The 18,972-nt window shown below is 42.0% G+C and overlaps 1 protein-coding gene across 9 annotated transcripts in view; it reads left to right on the forward strand.

The window, feature by feature from the left end:
- Window positions 1-316: 316 nt before the first annotated feature.
- Window positions 317-18,972, forward strand: part of FNDC3B (fibronectin type III domain containing 3B) — a 319,350-nt gene continuing 300,694 nt past the window's right edge. For 3 of the 9 annotated variants that reach the window (XM_053918083.1, XM_071220570.1, XM_071220571.1), the window contains exons 1-2: window positions 1,072-1,439; window positions 1,878-1,969. The gene's annotated coding sequence lies outside the window, so the exon portion shown is untranslated. Of the gene's footprint in view, window positions 537-1,071; window positions 1,440-1,575; window positions 1,970-18,972 lie in introns of those variants that run through there. The other 6 variants (XM_053918082.2, XM_024563540.4, XM_053918084.2 and 3 more) reach the window with 4 other exon arrangements.

Here is an 18,972-nt window from a genome sequence, read left to right on the forward strand (position 1 = left end):
AAAAAAGTTAATATATGTGTACATAACGAGATGTAATAGAGTCTTCGCTCTAATTATTCCTCAACAAACACTGCATTTATGTTGGTATTCGGTGATCATTTTCAGAACAAGCAGCCCTTGCCTTTTAGGAATTCCTACTTCGAAGCCTCAGACTTCTTTACGCTGGCTGAATCCAACATAAGCTTTTGGATAGCGATGCAGGCCTAGGGGTAGAGGAAGCTCCCACAGCTCCAGCGACTGTGAGATTGCAGCTGCGGTTATACCCGGTTGTTTACGGTTGTGGGCGGGTCCCAAATCCCCATGTGGTCCCGACATCATTGACATGGCGGAATCCCCCATCAAACCCTCCTGGTAGTTATTTGAGCGGCGGCGGCGGCCGGAGGAGGAGGAGGCGGAGGCGGAGGAGGAGAGCGGCGGCGGCGGCGGCGGCGGGAGCTGTGAAGCGGGCGGCGGGGAGCCTCTGGGTTGCCGGTTGGGAAGGCGTGGCGACCTGGTGTGCGGCGCGCCCGGAGCCTCGCTTTTCAGCCCTAGGGAAGGTAAGGCGTGCAGAAGCCGGGGACTGGAGGGGACCCGGACCCCGCGCTTCGGCCGCCGGGTCCCGGCGCGCTGGAAAGCCCCGGCCGGACGCCGAGTCTTCCAAAGTGCATTCTTGTCCCGGAGCGCTCCGGGCGTGCCGGGCTTCTCGGGGAAAACTTGGCGCCACAGTGCAGGGGCGCCCGGCGCTCGCCCGGGTACCCTGGCCACTCGGGGCCCGGGAGAGGGTCGGCCTCCGATTTGGGGCCGCGTCTGGCTGGGCTCCGGTGCCCGTCCCGTCCCCTCAGCTTGCCAGGGCTTGGAGGAGGGGAAAGAAACGGGTAGATTCCTCTTGATGGAAAAAAAAAAAAAAATCTGGGCAATGGCTCCCGGTCTCTCCCTCCCCCCCACCCTCGCCCTTCCCAACCTTCCCAGCAGATTTTGTCCTAGGAATCCGCTCCCCCTCCCGGGCTCTCCACGGCAGGAACGCGGCCCGGGAGGGGGAGGGCGGGTGGGGAGGCCGAGGAATCTTCGACGTGTCACTTTCTGAGGCTGTAGATTTCCATATGGTGGAGGCAGGAGGGCGGGCGTGCGAACTGGGCTGAAAGTTGGGGCCCGCCTCTCCGCGCCGGGCGGGGGCTGCCCGGGACCTGGGACCCACGGATGCTCGCGGGGAGGGTCCCGAGCCCGCTCCGGCCCCCGCCCCCGGCCGGGCCTCTCCGGGACACTCCCTGCCTCGCCGCTGGCCACCTCCGGGCGCGCCACGTCCTCCCTCCTGTCCTGCCCCCCGGGCTCCCCCCGGGCTGGGGGCGGTAACCGGCGGCCGCGGCGGGACTCGGCGAGCCAGGCGGCTGGAAGCTCGGGCGGGGGAGCGGGGCGCGGCGGGAAGCAGCGGGCGACCCGGTGTGTGGGCCAGCGTAGCTCCGGTCAGTCGGTCACCCCGAGGGGCGCCCCCGCCGGGGGTGGGGCGGGCGGGAGGAATCCGAGCCCGGAGGCGGCCAGGAGGGGCGGCGAGGACCGTCTGGTGCCCGCCGCGGAGCGGGGGCCGGCCGGCGTGTGAAGGGCCTGTCACTCGGGGCGGAAATTGGGGCCTTGGGCTGTGTCCGCGAACTTTTGCAGAGGTCAGGTCCCGGCGCCCCGTGGGAGCCCGAGCACCGGGGCCGGGTGTCCTGGGAGACGGGGGCAGGGCCGCCCCGCGGCCCCTTTGGCGGGGAGGCTTCCAGGAGTGCGCGGTTGGAGTTGGAGCTTTTCGAATCTCAACTCCTACCCTGCCATCCCTGATGAAGGGAAGCAATGGCATTTTATCCAAGACTGTGCCGTTTGCGGACTTCCTTAAAAGTTACAACTTTTTCTTTTCTCTTCAGCCCAGGGTGATTTTCTTGAAACGAAATTTGGAATTTGGCCAGGGTGGGCCGACGCTGGGGCCCTAAACCCACACGTTTATCTCTCCATCCTTGTAAGTTTCTAGTCTCCCTCCCCTTCTTCCACTCAGGCTTAATCATTTTTTTTTCCTTTGGAACGGGAGACGTCTTCTGTTGGGTGGGCAGCTCCTGATTGCTTGTCTGTTTAATTTTTAATGTGCAGTTAATTTTATTTGAATTTTCTCCAGTTTCCAGGCCCTGCTCTGGGAAGCAAAGGGAGAGGGAATAAGCCACTTTTTTTTTTTTTTTTTTTTTTTTTTTTTTAAGTATGGAGAGAGGTGGGGCATTGGGAAAGGGGAGGCACAGTGGTTGTGGGCAAAGAGTCAGAGAGAGCAGACAGACCCGGAAGAAAAGGAATCTGCTCTGGAATAACACTTATTTTTGAGGCTTCAGGCCTTGGTCAGAAATACACCGCTCTGTTCTGATTTCTTCTGCCCGAGTTCCTCTTCCACTCTTAAGTTAAAGCTGTGATTCTGGGGGCCTGGTCAACACGGGGAGTGGGAAGCGGGGGATCGGTCCTGAGCTGATAACAGCCATGACCCTGGTTTTGTGCCTTGTGTGGCGACCCTGGTTCCCCCTCTTAGGAAGCTGGCTATGTGGACCCAATGTTAAGTGAATTTCCTGGCTCCCTGGGAGCAGCTGTTAGTGAGGGTAAAATCTTTGGGCATGTTTCTGCTCCTGCAAGGCGACTTCACCCATGAGGCTGTTACAGTTCTCACTTTGTTTAGACACTAGAGGGTCACCCACAAGCTGACTCTAAATAAGGCATAGCTGGTTAAGAAAAAGTCATTAAAAATTGTACTTAAACTTGCATGTGCTTTGAAAATGTTTTGGTTGAAATGCTTTTAAAAGAAAAATATTCATCTGTAAAGATAGTGTTTATTTAAAAGAGATGGTAAAACTGCAAGATATCATCATGGAATAGGGGGTTGTAGCTTCTAATTACAGTATATACAATTTCAGAAAGATATTCCGGTAACCTTTTAAGACAGACTTTATAAATAGCACACATCAGACCACGGCTATATTGCAGAGCCAGTCTTCTGGGGTTTTGAGAAGAATGGCTTGGGATCAGCTAGGAAGCTCTAGGAACCTAGGTAGTAGTTTACTCAGTAGGAGTTTGTGCCCTGTCTGCTTAACACTTCATTTAACGTGGTGGAATTAGATAGAATCCTTAGAAGTTAACCAGGAGAACTCTCCCAAAGTTTTCAGTTTTAGGAAAATGAGGCCCAGGGAGGGGAAGTGACTTGTAAAGGGTTACCGTCGGAGATTAAAACCCAATATAGGATTGTAATAACAGCTACTACTCCTTGGATATCTGACTTGTTTGTGTTGTGCTTTAAATGTTATTAAAATGCTAATAACACTCTTTCAATTTCAGCGATTTATGGACATTTTACAGGCATGGGCATTGAGGCTCATAGAAATTGAGTAGCTTGCAAAATAGACTTTTCTTCACTGATGGAAATGGTTCTGTGTCTGTGCTGCCCAATATGGCAGCCGCCAGGTACATGAAGCTGTTGTGGGTTTGAAATGTGGCTAGTGGGGACTGAGGAACTGCATTTTAAATTACTTACTTTTAATTATTTTAATCTGCTACTTGTGGCTAGTGGTTACCATATTAGAGATTGCAGTGCAGAACTTCTTGACTTCCAAATCTATTCATGATTTAACTGGGTTGTATTGCTTTTTAACTCTCCTAGTTCAGTTCCCCTCTCCGCCCCCCCCCCCCCCACCCCAGGAGATAGATGCTTAGATTCAGGTCTTAAATGAAATTTTAATGTTGAATTATCTATAGATCAATTTTGCTTTCACACTTTGAGTGAATCAAATAAGTACTTATAAAAAAATACTTGCATGTCATGGTGAAAACTGATGGATAAAAACTTTATATGACATTTTCTCCCCTGGTTGAAATAATTGTGTATAGGAATTGCTGAAAAGGCAGTCATCTTGTTGGTTATTTTAGTGTAATAAAGGAGTATAACTAGGAGGCAGAATGAAAAATCACTAATGGGGAGTTGGAAAAAATGACCCCCTAATACCCATGTTTACTGGTTCATTGAGTGATTCTTCTCAAATGACTTCATAAGTGTCAGGTGAATGATATAGCAAAACCGTCATTCAGTTTTCCTTATGTAGCTGCACAATAAATCGGCAAGATTAAAGTCATTGCTTTGCTCTCAAGGACTAAAATTCAAATATAAAAAACACTAAATTCATCTGTGAATTGGGAAGAATATGTTTAAAATTAAAACAAACAGCAAGAAACATTAGAGGATTTAGCTTAAATCTGTTGCATTTTAGAATTCATTTGGTGAAAGGAATTTCAACAACTCTATTTGTGAGAAATAGTGAAAATTTCACACGCTGCTGAAGTAAGCATTCATTTATCAGGAAAAACAAGTGATTAATCTTTTTTTTATTAGGATTTTTAAAGAGAGGTAGTTTCCAGGTTCAGCATAAATATGTCTGAATCTGCTGTATTACCTGCTTCCACAGGTAATACTGTACTGCCCAGGAATAATTGCAGTTCATAAGTCTGACCCTAGAGCTTTATGGTCCTGAGGACCTACACCAGTGAATCAGTTTCAGATGGGTCTGTGTTTTAGTGTGACGTGGATTGCGTGGCCTCTCACTCTCTGACATTTATAAATTCAGCTGTAGGTGAGGAAGGAGTCCGTCACTGAGACTGTTCAGATAGCTGAAACAGCCCGTCCTTACCCGTTGCTGCCGGTGCTGCTCATCGGGAGCACACTTGTGTTCGAGGAACAAGGATGAGAGAACCATGTTATAAATAGGGTTATAGTGTTCTTGTGCGTGTGGGAAGTATAGGAAGCATGATTTAACTCATGATGTATAGTTCCACTTGTACACCATCAGGGTGCTTAATACAAATCAAAGATAGTAAATCTTAAAAGATAAAGATGTTGAAATGATGGGCAAAGATTAGCAATCTTAAACCTCTAGAGAGGGCCACGTTTGAGCGTCAGTTGGAAATCAGACTGTCTAGTCTGTGGAGGCCTTTACGTTTTAGCTGTCTGTCCTTGACGGGCTTCCGAACCACCCTCAGTCTGGGTTTCCTTATTTTAATTGAAGGAGAAAGCATCTTGCGTACAGTTTTTCAAGTGGTTGTCACGAGGGATTAATGAGTCCATGTATTGAAAAGTGTTTGGTAAAAGCCTTATACAAACTCCATAGTGCATTATATTCCACAGTTTCAAGTCCAGCTATTCCCAGTTTTACTTTGCTTTCAGAAACCTACGATTTGTGTTTAGACAGTTTGAGAAATCATTCATTTTTTCTTTGTGATGAGTAAATAAAGTTTCAAGTTTTAGATTGCTGTGTTTCATTCCCCCCACTCCTAATGGAATAGTTGACTTGTGATGTCTCAAAAGTTGTCCTAGCTTCATGGTTTGGGGCATTTTTTCCTCAGGTGTGTCCTGTAGCTGGCTAGCATTGCTGAAGTGGACAGGACAGTCTGCTTGATTCAGGGTCATTTTTTGAGGTGAAGGGGAAAAAGTACAGTGTCTTAGAGGAAATGCCAGTATTGAATGATAGCAGTGTAGGCTTTAGTCCTTGTATGTTATCCTAACCTATCATTTGAGCTTTCTGTAAGTATAGCTGGACACGGGTAAAAAAGAATCGTTTTCAGTGTAGGGAATCTTTGCAACCTACCTGTTTCCACTTTAGTGGAAAGTACAGTTGCCTTTCTTCACATTAATGAGGTTATTCCATTAAATCAGAAATTTTGTGGTAAGATATTTTCAAGTAAACCTTAATTCTCATCCTTATAGCTGCTGGGAATGTACTTAGTGGTTGAGGAGAAGTTTTATTTTTCAGTTTTCTCAATGCCTTTGGATATAGGAAAATATTCATAAGCGTATATATGGATATATTGCCTTAAAGTATACAGTATGGCATTATGTATTTTAAAAAGGCAGAGAATGCTTGAATCATTGTCACTAGACAGAGGCAGACTTCTTTAGAAGCCAAGCAGGCTCCTCTGGGAAGGGTGACTTGATGATTGGTACTTAAGCTCTTGCACGGTACAGCGATGAGAGAACAGTCCCTAGTCAGAAGCTTACCCAGAGGGGAGCTGTTGATGGTTCAAGTTTAGTGTTCAGGATCAGCCTCTGGTGACCAGAGGTGTGTGGGGTGGAGGTGGGGACAGGGGATTGGGAAGTTTTTAAACCACCAGGTATAAGTCAGGTTAGATTGTGATTAGCCATTGCAGGTGGAGATGTTCCTCAGTTTAAATTTAAAAATGGATCAACCCTTGAGTCTTTTCCTCTTTTTTGCCCCTAGTTTTGAGATTTGCCAGTCAAGCATTCTGCAACTCTGGGACTGTAATTTCGATACCCTTGGGTGATGGATGCCCTTGGCGATACTCACTGTCAGTTCAGGCAGTGGCTCCTAAATGTTTTGTTTCTATTATAACTGCTTGTTAGTTTTTAAATAACCGGAGGGAGAAGATTTTAGTGAGATGGTGTTAGAGCCAAAGTTGGCATTATAGATTCTAGTAAGTATCAGTGTTTAAAATGTCCCCTGTATTAAATGGTTATATTTGAAGTTTAAAATGTAGTTTACTTCATTCACTTGTTTATTGACTCAGGACATTTATTGAGTTTTAGACTAGCTTCATTGTTAATGGAATATTCTACTCTGTTCTGACTTTTTTTTTTTGGCAAATGCAGGGCATTTTTGTTTACTTACAAAAGGGGTACTTTGCTCATATTTTTGGAATGTTGTGTAGAGAACTGTCTACCACCGACTCCTAGGGCAGGATGGTGGCAACTTTAATTTCTGCTCCTTTCTTTGAAATTTAAGAAATTTTAAAAATTGAAGCACCTACAGGCTTTGTTAGAAACTACTTTTTTTTTTTTTTTTTTTAAGATTTTAAGGCTTCTGATACATCCCCTTTGACTCTGGGAGATAAAGATTTTTATAAAGTCAGCTAATCAGAAAAATTTAAGTGAAGTTGATATAATACTAAGTTATAATTAGTATTATAAAATTATAAAAAGCTCTCTGTTGAAATGATTGTTTAGAAAATTGTCTTTATACACGCGCAACTGCAGTATGCTTGAGACATAATTGAAGATTTTAAAATCCCGGGAAATAACATGGTTTAGTGTATTCTTAAGGGACTCAGATTCTCTGCAGCTGGTGAAAGAGGGGTCTCTACTTAACATAACTCCATTGTTCTGGATCTAACTGATTAGGAATTGGCAATTATCCTGGCAAGTCTAGCATAAAGTTAGGCTTCCTATTCTGTATGAAAAGGTTTTATTGTAACAGGAGTTTAAATACATCATAAGGGGTGATATTTACCTAATTAGGAGAACAAACTACTTTTGAAGCACCTTGGAAAAAATCAATTGACTTAAAAGCAGTGTAAAACTGCAGTATGGGTTGAAGCTAGTTCTACTGCTCAACTTTTTAGAGATGCAGGGCCCTTGGAAGTCATTGGACCGCCATGAAATAAATGTTCGTCTACTCAATGTCATCACATGAACTCAGAACAGTTTACCAGCAAGCGTTAGTTCTGCATTTCTGTATGCAAAATAAACCACCACAACAAGGAAATGTCCACCTTCTCCAGCTCACCCTATCCCCACCAAGAGACCTCATCTATGCCTATGGGTTGTTTTGGAGGTTTTCTGTTGACTTTTTTTTTTTCAATTTGTTAATTTCCTTTGTCACCTGTAAGCACTTGATGGCAGATTGGTGAGAACAGGTGTTAAAGATTTTAAGAACATCATTATTCCTTTTAGCTGCTGGCTCTCTCCTGCCTCCTGGTTTGGGCAAAGTTGTGGGAAGTCCTGTGAATAGTACTTAGTAAGCTCCTTACGAAATTTCCTTCTCCACTTTTAGGAAAGGAAGAACTTCCTGAGCAGGTTAGTTCAGGTACTGTGTGAATTGGCAGTTAGGAGAGTAAATTTCTTTAAAAATATCTCAGGGTATTTACACCTAGACTTTTTAGGGGCTAGATTGAGCAGCTTTTACAGTACAAATTATATGTATAGAATACTTAATGTATTTTTAGGATGTTATGCTCCCTTTTCTCTTACATTTTAAAGTGCTTTTTAGCCCTGGCTGGTGTAGCTCAGTGGATTGAGTGCAGGCCTACGAATCAAATGGTCACCAGTTCGATTCCCAGTCAGGGCACATGCCTTCATTGCAGGCCAGGTCTCCAGTAGGGGGCGCACGAGAGGCAACCACACACTGATGTTTCTCTCCCTCTCTTTCTCCTTCCCTTCTCCTCCCTCTAAAGATAAATAAATAAAATCTTTTTTGAAAAAAATAAGGTGCTTTTTAACACGTTCTGTAGCTTCTATTGTTTATGTTGTTTAAGAGTAAAACACTAAAAGTCTTCAGATATTGCTGTTTCTGATTTTTCTATTGTAGTTTTTCCTAGGAAAAATAACTGACTTAGAGTAATGGAGGTAAACGTTCTGAATTAATAAATCAGAAAATACTTAAAAGTATATTGAATTGGAACCCTAGTGTATTGCTGTTGGGCATGTAAAAAGGTACAGCTGCTGTGGAAAACACTTTTGCTGTTCCTCAAAAAGTTAAACATAGGATTACTTAGCCATTCCATTTGTAGGTGTGTACCCAAAATAACTGAAAGCAGGGACTTAAATACTTGTACACCAGTGTTTACAGCACCATTGTTAGAATATCCAAGAGGTGGAAACAACCCAGGTGGCCATTCACAGATGACTGGATACACAAAGTGTGGTATATACATGCAGTGGCATATTATTCAGCTATAAAAAGGAAGAAAATGCTAACGCATGCCTCAGAGTGGATGAACCTTGAAAATGCTATCTAAGTGAAATGAGCCAGACACCAAAGGATGAATACTGTAGTGTTTCTGCTTACATGAGGTATCTAGAATAGGTAAATGCATAGGGACAGGAAGTAGAATAGAGATTACCAGAGGTAAGGGGCCTAGGAGTTACTGTTTAATGGGTTGAGAGTTTCCGTGTGGGATGATGGAAAAGTTCTGGCAATGAATAGTGGTGATGGTTATACAGCAATGTGAATGCACTCAATACCGCTGAATTGCACACTTAACAATGGTTAAAATGGTAAATTTTTGTTATGTATATTTCACAATAAAAAATGAAAACCTATTGAAGGAGATTTATTCCGCATGATCTGTTTGTCCCCCCTTGGGCTTCCCCATGCCACTGCGTAGACAGCTTTATTTTTAACCTCCTCCTTCTACTGCGATATAAAGGGAGATTTCCCATAGACCAGTTTTGGGGATCAGACTTCCCTTATTTTATTAACTGATGTGAATTTTAGAGGAGATTATCTAAAAGAAATAGTTCCCTGGAGGGGAAAAAAGACCTTTTAATATTTAGATGAACCAAATAGTTTTATCCACAGACCATGTAGGCACATATAGAAAAAGATAATCTATCTTGAATTTCACTGAGTTATTTATAAACCACGGATAGGAAGTACAATTACACCTGTTGTATTTTCTAACCTTTAAGCATTCAATTTTGTCTTTTTAAGTGCTTTAGGAAACACTTTGATTTCCTAAATCAAAGGGAAACTTAGGACTCAGAGAAATAGTCCTAAGTCATCTCAGCTAGTACTCATTGGAAATGCATTAGGTATTAACATTCTTCTCCCTTAATCTAAAATGAACTGGAAGGGGGTCGAGTGAAAGAAAGCAGGTAGCATTCTGTTGTATTCACCTGAGCCTGTCTTTAGCATCTAATAATTTCATAGATGTTAGTGCGGAGTTTTTGTTTTAACTTTGGGTAGATCACTTATGAAAAGATGAGACATGGTTTTTAAGTAATTAGATTATAAGGCTTAAAGATCAGTTGTAAAGTGCACGTTAGGAATATTGAAAATAGATAAAAAATTCAAATGGACAGATTTCAATTTATATACAAATAACCAGTTACAGGGAAAATTATATACCGGCAGCCAGACAGATTTGCCATTTATAATGGTTTATTAATTTCTGAATTTGTGGAAAAACAGTATGAAGTGCAAGGGTATGATGGTAGTATGTTTGCATGCTTTGCTCTGTACATGGGTATAATTTCTTAGCCATATATGTAAATGGCTTTCACGTCTCAGTGGACCATTTTTGTGGTCTATTGGTTACTGTAGAGGTGGGATCATCAGCAACTGCTATCACAAGTTACTGAGAGTCACGATCTCCATATCTAGTGGAGATGGGAAGAATTATAGCATCACGTTGATAGCATCTTCACTGATTTTTGGCGTACTCAAAAGAAAAGAGTGTCATATTCTATTTTGTATTATGTTCTAGAACTGTCATTTTAGGTAACTTATCTTTTTCTTCAAGTTCTTTTAGCACTTTATACCTTTTTGGAACACTTGTCCTCCTCAGTGTTGTCTGATTGTCTCCTTGTCATCCTTCCTTGAGTGTGGGTGTGATTACTGATTTAACTTAGGGTCCTTCGTGATGCATGCATAGTAAATGTTCATTGGGTGGACGGATGGATGGATGAACTCCTGGGTTGAATGAGTCAGTTAAACTTAGTGACTCTCCTCAGGTGCTTCTACTGAAATTGATCTCTCTGAAGCATGGGCCATGTAGACCTTTTTGTGTTTCCATGGTTTTTCTGAGTTTTTTTTTTCCCCCTTCATGGTAGAGATCTAATATCAAACAAATTAAAACAAAGGCATGAGTCACCTTCAGTGCAAACCTAGTCTTTCATTGATTGCTCTTTGAAAGACAGTTCTGCAGAGAATACATGGGCTTTTTTCATGTCTTTATCATATTGCTAATTGATTTTGAAAATTTGAACAAATAACTTTTAGTTCTGTTCCATAAGAATGTGGCCCTTGCTTTTGTATATTTTCCTTGTCTATTGGAGTCAGCTGGGGATTATAAAGTAAGAAAATTATTTTTTGAAAAAGGTAACTTTTCAGAGATTTGTGGTAATTTAGAATGATCCCTTTGTAGGGAAATTCTAGAAGGGAGACATTAAGGGACAGGAATAAAAACAAACAGAATGTGCCTTGCTGAGATGTTGGGGGCCCAGCTGAGAGAGCTGATTCTGTAGACCAATGGCCAGAGTCTTTCGAGCTAAACTAAGCCTTGGAGGAGGGTCAAGGAGCATGTCATGGAAACCTGAGGAGAATGGCCTCAGCTATTTGAGGTGGAGTTAAAGCATGCCTGAGAAGAGAAGGATCTCTTGGAGCATTACAAGGGTATGTATGTGGGGTGGGGGGTACAGAGGGCTCTTATTCCTTATGTCTGGAGGGAATCTGGAAATTTTTATCTAGTGTTTCAGGTGAATGAGACGATCAGACAAGTTTGAGAAACCCAGGCTTGGGAAATTGGCCCTTCGGGTAATCTGTTCTTCTAACTTTTTTTGACTGGAAAGAAGCGAGGTGGAAGGAGTACTTCAGAGACTGGAGGGCTCCAGTTAGGGACTGGAGGGCTCCAGTTAGGGACTGGAGGGCAGAATTGAAGGGTTCTCAGAAGGATTTATCATCTTTGGGGTAAATGCTAACCATATCTTGATACTTTTATATAGAAATGAAGACACTTGTCATTTGTGTGCTAAACTTCCAAACACTCTGACCACAAGTCAGATGTAAAATGTCGTAGCGACGAGCAATTGTTGAGTACCTACCACAGCCAGGCACTTTCGTACACACGTGCACACCACGTTCGTTAAACTAACTCCGGAAGGTAGGTTTTATTTCTCTTTTTCTATGTGTGTTTCCAGTCTTCACAGCAGAAGGTGGTACCTATCAGGTGCCCCGTAAATATTTGTTGAGTGAACTAAGATTAGAAGACATGCTCAAAAACCTAAAAGGGTTAAGAAGATTTTCTAGGCTGATTGCAGAACTTTTTTCAGCTGTGTCACACCGCTTCTCAGTAGTTCACGTTAAAACTCTTGTTTGTGCCTCAGACTGGGCACGGTGTCTGCGTGTGTTCCCAGGTACTGCATCCTAAATGTCAGTTGAGTGCCTTTCATGTGCTCAACCTGTCTGAGGTCCAGAGACCTAAACTTTATCTTTGTAACAATTATAATATTCTGGACATCTCCCAGGAGGCAGGTTTTTCTAGATTGTTTTCTGTAATAGCAACTTAACCTTAAAATGAGAGAAAGCAGAGAATAAAAATATACTTTATATAAAAGTATATAAGAAAGTATATGAAGAAATATATAAGAAATATATGTAATATATAAGAAATTCAATAAAGGGAATGGGAAGAACCTGGAGCAGTTGGTTAAGAACTGGTAGTTTTACTTTTTTCAGACATTTGAAAACCTCTGTGAAAAGAGGCCTTTGCATTTAGTGGCAATACAGTTTTGTCCATCTTGCATCCCTTTCATCTGTGCCTTTCACTGAAGTTAATTTATGTAGAGATCCTGTATTATAATTTGCACCTGGAAAAGCAAGTCCTCCTATTGCTAATACTAATGCTTTCTCTTCTTTTAAGGTTAATAGCTTGTGGCTTTTGGTTTGCACCAAAGGCAGCCCTGGGGATGAGACAGCACCCAACTGACTAGAACTGCCTCATCTCTGTGAGCTCAAAGAGCAGCTCGTGTGGTTAATAAAAGGTGACCTCAGGATCCAGAGGAGCCCTGTGCTTTCCCAGATGGCCCAGGCTAAACCTGGGGAGCTGGCAACCCTAAATGCTTCCTTTGTTAGAAATCATGTAGCTCTCTACTCCATCTTTAGAAAGTGAGTTCACTGAAGGTGAGTTAAGGACAAGGCTCTGAAATGGGGCCAGACTTGCTTTCTTTCTTTACTTGTGTTTGTGAGGGGTGGTGTGGACAGGAGACTAAGGAAGATACAGCCCTGGAGGCGGGATTACCTAAAAACTTTCTTGCTGCCTCACAGAAATGCTGCTTATGGCCCAGGAGGAGCCGTGTGCTGTTCTGGGGCGGGGGGGGGGGGGGGGGGGGGGGGGCGGTTTGTGTTTCCATGGAATGGTGAGGGCTGCTAGAACCACCTCCTCTTACTGCTCCAAACCTCTGTTCAGGAGGGATGCTGTACATGCTAAAGACCCCTGAGGTGGACACCCCAGAAAAGTGCTGCTCAAAACTGGTCTGACCTTTGCCTCATCACCCTTTCTGGGGTTCCAGGCATAGATTACCTGCCATAGGATGGAGCTAACTTTCAAGAGTACTTAAATTTAATGCCTATTTTATACCCTAAGAAGTAAAGGAAGCAGTTTTAAGCACCTGTAAACAAAGGACTATGTTTTAATTTTAGGATTTGGGCATTTTATTTACTTATATTCATTTTAAATTGCTCAGACCCTCTTCTGTGTAACCCTTCGTGCACTTTTACCACTATTGCCTAAAAATGGAGATTTACTTAGAATTCTGGGTAAGGGACACTAAAACTTGCCAGTGTGTGTACACTTATGTTCCAGGAAATTATAAAATCAGTAGCCTTAAGCCTCTTAGGAAGGAAGTTCAATTTTTAAAATGCTGTCTTTTAAAAAATTCTTAAAGAGAGTTTACTGGAGGAAAGAAAAGGAATGGATAACGCTTTTTAAGGTTTACATTTTATTTCAGGCTTTAATTAGCATGAGATAACTTAATTTACCTTCAAATTTCTTTATTAATGATGAAACAGAGTTATTTCTAGGTTTATTTGATTTTAACATTTTAATCCTGCTGTGGGATTACTGTGCTGTAGCTTTACCTAAATCGTAATACCTCTGACAGTCTGAATACTTGTAAAACATAGCTTTTTACATTTTTGCCATTTGCTTGTTATAGTTAATTTAAATATGGAAACAATGTTACTTCCTATTTATGTTTCACTTTCCCACGCTCTTAAGTTAGTGCACTGTTCTCATAAGTTTGTTTAAACCTATTAGAGTATATAGCAGCTGGCTCAACAGAGAAAGAATTGAGGATTCAAATAAATTTCTCTGCCAAATTACCTTAGCTTGAATTCATTTGGAATAATTTTAGGTCCCAACTGTTTGCCATTAACTTTGGAGTTTTGCAAGGTTTCCTTCCTTGCCTTTGTAATGGCAGGGGTTGTAGGAGTGAGTAGGGGAGACTGGCTTGGGGCTGGGAAGGATGTAGCCCCAGTGGGGGTGAGCGAGTTCGTTTCTGTTTTGTTTCACATGGGATAAGTTTTCCAAATTGTAGTTTCCACTGAGTCATCGGTGAGTTCAGTGGAGGGACAATTGTATTCTGCCATCAGATGTTCTGCTTGGCAGATTAATGGAGAACCAACCTTTTTTTTTTTTTAAGTGTTAAAAAAACACTTTTAAATATAGATCAGTGTATTTGTGTATCTTCAATAAGTTTCAGTTTTAGCCAAGAAATAACTTTCATAACATTTTTCATGAAAAAGCATAGAATGATTTTCTAGAAAGTTTAATTGCAAGGTATGTTAGTTTAAAGGAAACATCTTTTTAGAGAAGCTATTCTTTAGCTGTCGTCAATATGTAATAGTAGCTTATCACATACGGTTTTCATATTGGAGGGCATCGGAAAATACTCACTTAGCTTGGAATTAATATTTTTGGCAAGAAGGTAAATCCTTGATCATCATTTATAATGGGATGATTAAGTTGATGGGCTCTGGAAACTGAGACCTGAGTTTGAGACCCGACTGGGGACGGGTTTCTAACTCTGACTTTGGTTGAGTTTCTCAACCTCAGTGGCTTTGTCTGTTGAAAGGAATTGTTGGGACTATTTGGCTGGCAAGTGCTTTGAACAAGTTACTGTCTTATTTTATTCACTGAGTACAGACAGATTTAGTTGTTGGACATACTTCTTAACGGGATAATAGTTATTTTAAGCTATTCCCCAGTTACTTTAAAATTGTATAGGAATAGTAGCCATCAGTTTGTCTCAGCCTTGCCGTGGACTCCCTGAGTATCCCTGGTTCAAGTGACAGCTTTGCAGCTCCTTGCTAAAGTCTTAATTGAGCTGTTTCCCCTAGTAAGGTAAGGTAGTATGGGCATAAAGTGAAAGGATGTGGGTACGAAGCACTTTGGGGAAACAAAAAGCATGTCTGAATGCCACACAGTACTTAATTATTGTAAGTGCTTCTCCGACCAGCCTTTTTCTTCTCCCCTCCCCCCTCAAAGAGAGGTTGTCCCTTTTTAAGTAGATATATGACAGCTCTGCTTCCTCTCCTAAGTCTGGGATCAAAGGAAAGTTGTAATAAAGGAGAGTCACTCCCTCCCATTCCTCCTGCCCCCCCTTTTTTGTGGATGTTGTTCTAACTTTTTAAGAGAGAAGATCAGGTCTTGACATCAGTGGGTGAAACTGTGGGGCTTCCAAAACCCGCCTTTCATCTCTGGGTCACCACCTCGGATGGCGTTCTTCACCTCTGTAACGGCGTCAGGATGCCACTACTGGGAGCGGTGCACGGTGGGGTGAGACCTCTCAGTGTTTCTAGAAACCTTAGCTACCTTTGCTGGTTATTGTTTGGATTCTCATGTCTTTAGAGCGACAGAGACCATTCTGCAGAGGTGTCAGTGACCAGAATAGTTGGCTATGGCAGTGCCTGAATCTCACCAACTCCTTGTAAATTAGAAGACCAGCTCCAAAAAAGTAAGAGAAGAAAAATAAAGCTGAATTTTAGCTGGTTGTTTACTGGCAGGGTTGTGCCAGACCTAAACACAGTTGAATGGAAAGGATAATAGGAATTGGAGCCTGTCTTGCTCCGTGAGAGTGAATGAGCCAGTGTTAGACCTGAACGCTGTAGAAAAAAACATAACAGTCACCTTTAAGAAACAAAACAAAACAAAACAAAAACCAGGCAGTCCGTGCAGGCTTACTGATGAAAATTAAAGGTCAGTTTCTTCAGTGCCCCACCTCAGTGCATGCCTTGGGCCGTGTTAATAATGACAATCCTATTATTTTCTTGCAGTAGGCAGGAAGTGCTGTCTACACCCATTAGATTTGTTTGAGTGGCCCCTGGCTGGAAATGAAGAAAATTTAATTTCTGACTTGCAGGAAGAAAAAAAAAATCATGCAGTGCTTCTCAGAGGTTGATTCTTGGGCTGGAGTAAGAACAGTGTCATTTAAAAAACCTCGATGTCCTTAATTGCGACTATAGGGACATTTGGCCCTATCCACACAGAAATCATGAATGGACTTATATGCAAATTAGGTGTGTAGAAAACCTGTCTCAGTATTGTCAGAACTGGCTCAGTTTTGGACTTTTTACCACATGTTTGCAAACTGCCCTGTTTCTCACATATCCGTCCCACTGGCCACTGGAAACTTGCTTGAAGGAAGGCTTTGTCACAGTTTCGTCTCAGAAGATAAATTTGCTTTTTCAAAAACATTCATGTTGAAAAACATTTGTTTATTCATTAAGGCAGTCAATTACTTTGTGGTTTCAATAACAAGAAGAAAAAATTGGTATTAGTTAATGTTAAAGAGAAAACATGGGAGCCTGTTCTTGTAAATTTTAATCACTGCCTTTCAGAGTTACATTTCCTAATCTCACTGCTCACTTGGGTTCCACTACTTTTGTGTCCTTTGTTTAAGAAAGAGATCTTTCAAAAAATGATTTTTTTTTTTTAGCAGTTTGGTATCCCTCTTGTATCTTTACATTTTCTAACAAGGCAAAAGATTTGTATTGCTATTTTGACATTTGATTTATTGGGATGTTCTATTACAGGTTTTCAGTGGGCATATAATTCATTCTTCTAAGAAAGTATCTATCAGATGCTAAGTTGAAGGGACTTGCTGGGAGTCATGGGAGTAGCTGGAGCTAGAAGAAGCAGATGTTTCAGTCTGTGTCCAGGGGAGGGAAAAGAAATCATCCTGCTTTAGTGGATCTGTAGTTCGTATTGAGCAGCACCGTATGATGTTAGTTAGCACCGTAACTTCGGGTCATTGTATTCATGCTGCGTTAGTAGACACTTAGAGGTTTTTCTTTGCTTCTTGAGATGAGATATTGGAAAAGAGTTTCTAACAGCTTCATAGGAAAGAACAGCAGACTAAGGGAGTTTTTACGAATTTTCTTTGTCTTAATTCCTAAAACCTTTGGCAGTTTACCTCTAGTGGGGACCATTTGCCTCTGACATTTTGCTTCTGGTTGTCATCAATATGAACATTGTTCGTAATGTTTATTTTCCTCACTTATTTGTCACTGTACTACTTACAAGAAGCAGCAAAGCATGGAATTCTCGACTGTTGTGGGAACTACAGTACTATAAATGTATTGTGTGTGTGTTTTGTCTTGAATTCTGGGCACGTGGCATAGTACACACATGGGGGGCATTTTTTTAATCCAGATTTAAAAAGAAATAGGGCTTTTTAGTTGTGTTTTCCGTTCCATAGTGAGTGTCTCAGTGTTTTTCTTTATTTTTTGACACCTCTGAGATTAGTGCTCCTCAGGACTCCTGACACTATGTGCACCCCACGGCGTGGGGAATTGGAAGCTTCTATAGAAAGAGTTAAAGGGCTTTGAAAAAATTTCAGGCCATATTCAGAGAGTGGGAGTCAAACGTTTTGAAATGACAAAATTGTTTTTGTGATTGGAAATTTAGGTTTGAAATGGTTGTATGGATTATTAACTTAGCTGAAATCTGTTATAGATTGCCTAACCTATTTACTTGAAATATGTCTGGTCTATTTAAGTTTGGCAAGAGCTCAGGGCAAAGATACAATTTAGGCGTTATTATTTACTTTTCTAAGTCAGTAACGCACTTCATGTTTTGCCTTGGAAAAGTAATCATTGGAAGCATTACACCTGATAGCCTATATAAACTTGCTTAACCTTTAGCATAATGACATTTTTTTCCAGGATGCTGACCAGATGATTGCCTACAAGGATGTTTGTCTGTAGTTCACGGAATTAACACTTTTAGGCAAATAGAGCGCCTGTGTTACTTACTGTGCCTACTGCTGCTCTTTTGAATGATTTGATTAGTGAGAGCCTTCATTTTGAAATGTTTCAAGCCAATTGGGCATCTTTTGACCTAAATCTTTCAGCTTTCAGGAATCCATATTTGGATTTGCAAGAATGTGAAGATTTAGCCAGGTAGTTAGTTTTCATTAGCTGTGAGAGGTCTTGAGCCTTACTTGACTGATGCTTATTAAATACCTGTTTTTTTTGCAGAATGCGTTTCCATCATTACGAGAAGCCTCTCCTAGTGCACAGTGAACCCCCTCAGATTGAACCAGTGGGCACTCTCTAGTGTTCTCTCCCAGGGTTTTTAGGACTCAGTCTTGTGGGGAACCTCTGAATAAGTACAAGTAATGAAAGGTGGTGTATTTTTAATTTGAAATGATAGATTCTTCTTTTAGCTATCAGTCAGTCCCATTGCCCTGGGCTGGGTGGCGGGAATGGGGCGTTCGCAGTTGTAGGTGGCCTTCAGAAGCGAATATGTGGTAGAGAGCGACAGGCCGTAGATGAGGCCCATTTATGAGCTGGGCTCACACTCAGGCTTTTCAGTGTCCCCTCCAGTCATGAGCCTGGCCCTTCACTGTGGTGAGAGAAAACCTTAGTGGCCTCCTCCACACTGTTCATTTCCCCTTCAGAAGTACAAGACTCTGGGGACCAATGGCTTGCATGAACCACTTACCTGATGCTTAGGAGCCTAAGTTTAATCAGAAGTAGTCTGTGTTGAGTCTGACTGTAAAGATGCAGCAAGGAAAGGAACAGGGGGACTTCTAATTGCTCTTTGTCTCTCTATTAATACACAAATTCCTTGAGTGCAGGGACCATGTCTTTCCTTTTCCCTTTTGTAAATGTCTGGCAAACCATGTGCTCAGTAAGTTTTGATTTAATAAAGTCATTGACTTAATTAATTACTTGATGGAGCAAGGCATGATGTTTTGACAAGATACCATGTGTTTGAACCAGGAGAAAACTTACTTGATTTTTAATTTAATTAAATTTAAATTTTAATTTTTTAAAGATTTTATTTATTTATTTTTAGAGGGAGGGGAAGAGAGGGAGAAAGAGAGGGAGAGAAATATCAATGTGTAGTTGCCTCTTGTGTGCCCCCTACTGGGGACTTGGCCTACAACCCAAGCATGTGCCCTGACTGGGAATTGAACCGGCTACCCTT

This window comes from Desmodus rotundus, chromosome 2, assembly GCF_022682495.2.
Source record: "Desmodus rotundus isolate HL8 chromosome 2, HLdesRot8A.1, whole genome shotgun sequence".
Classification (NCBI taxonomy): domain Eukaryota; kingdom Metazoa; phylum Chordata; class Mammalia; order Chiroptera; family Phyllostomidae; genus Desmodus; species Desmodus rotundus.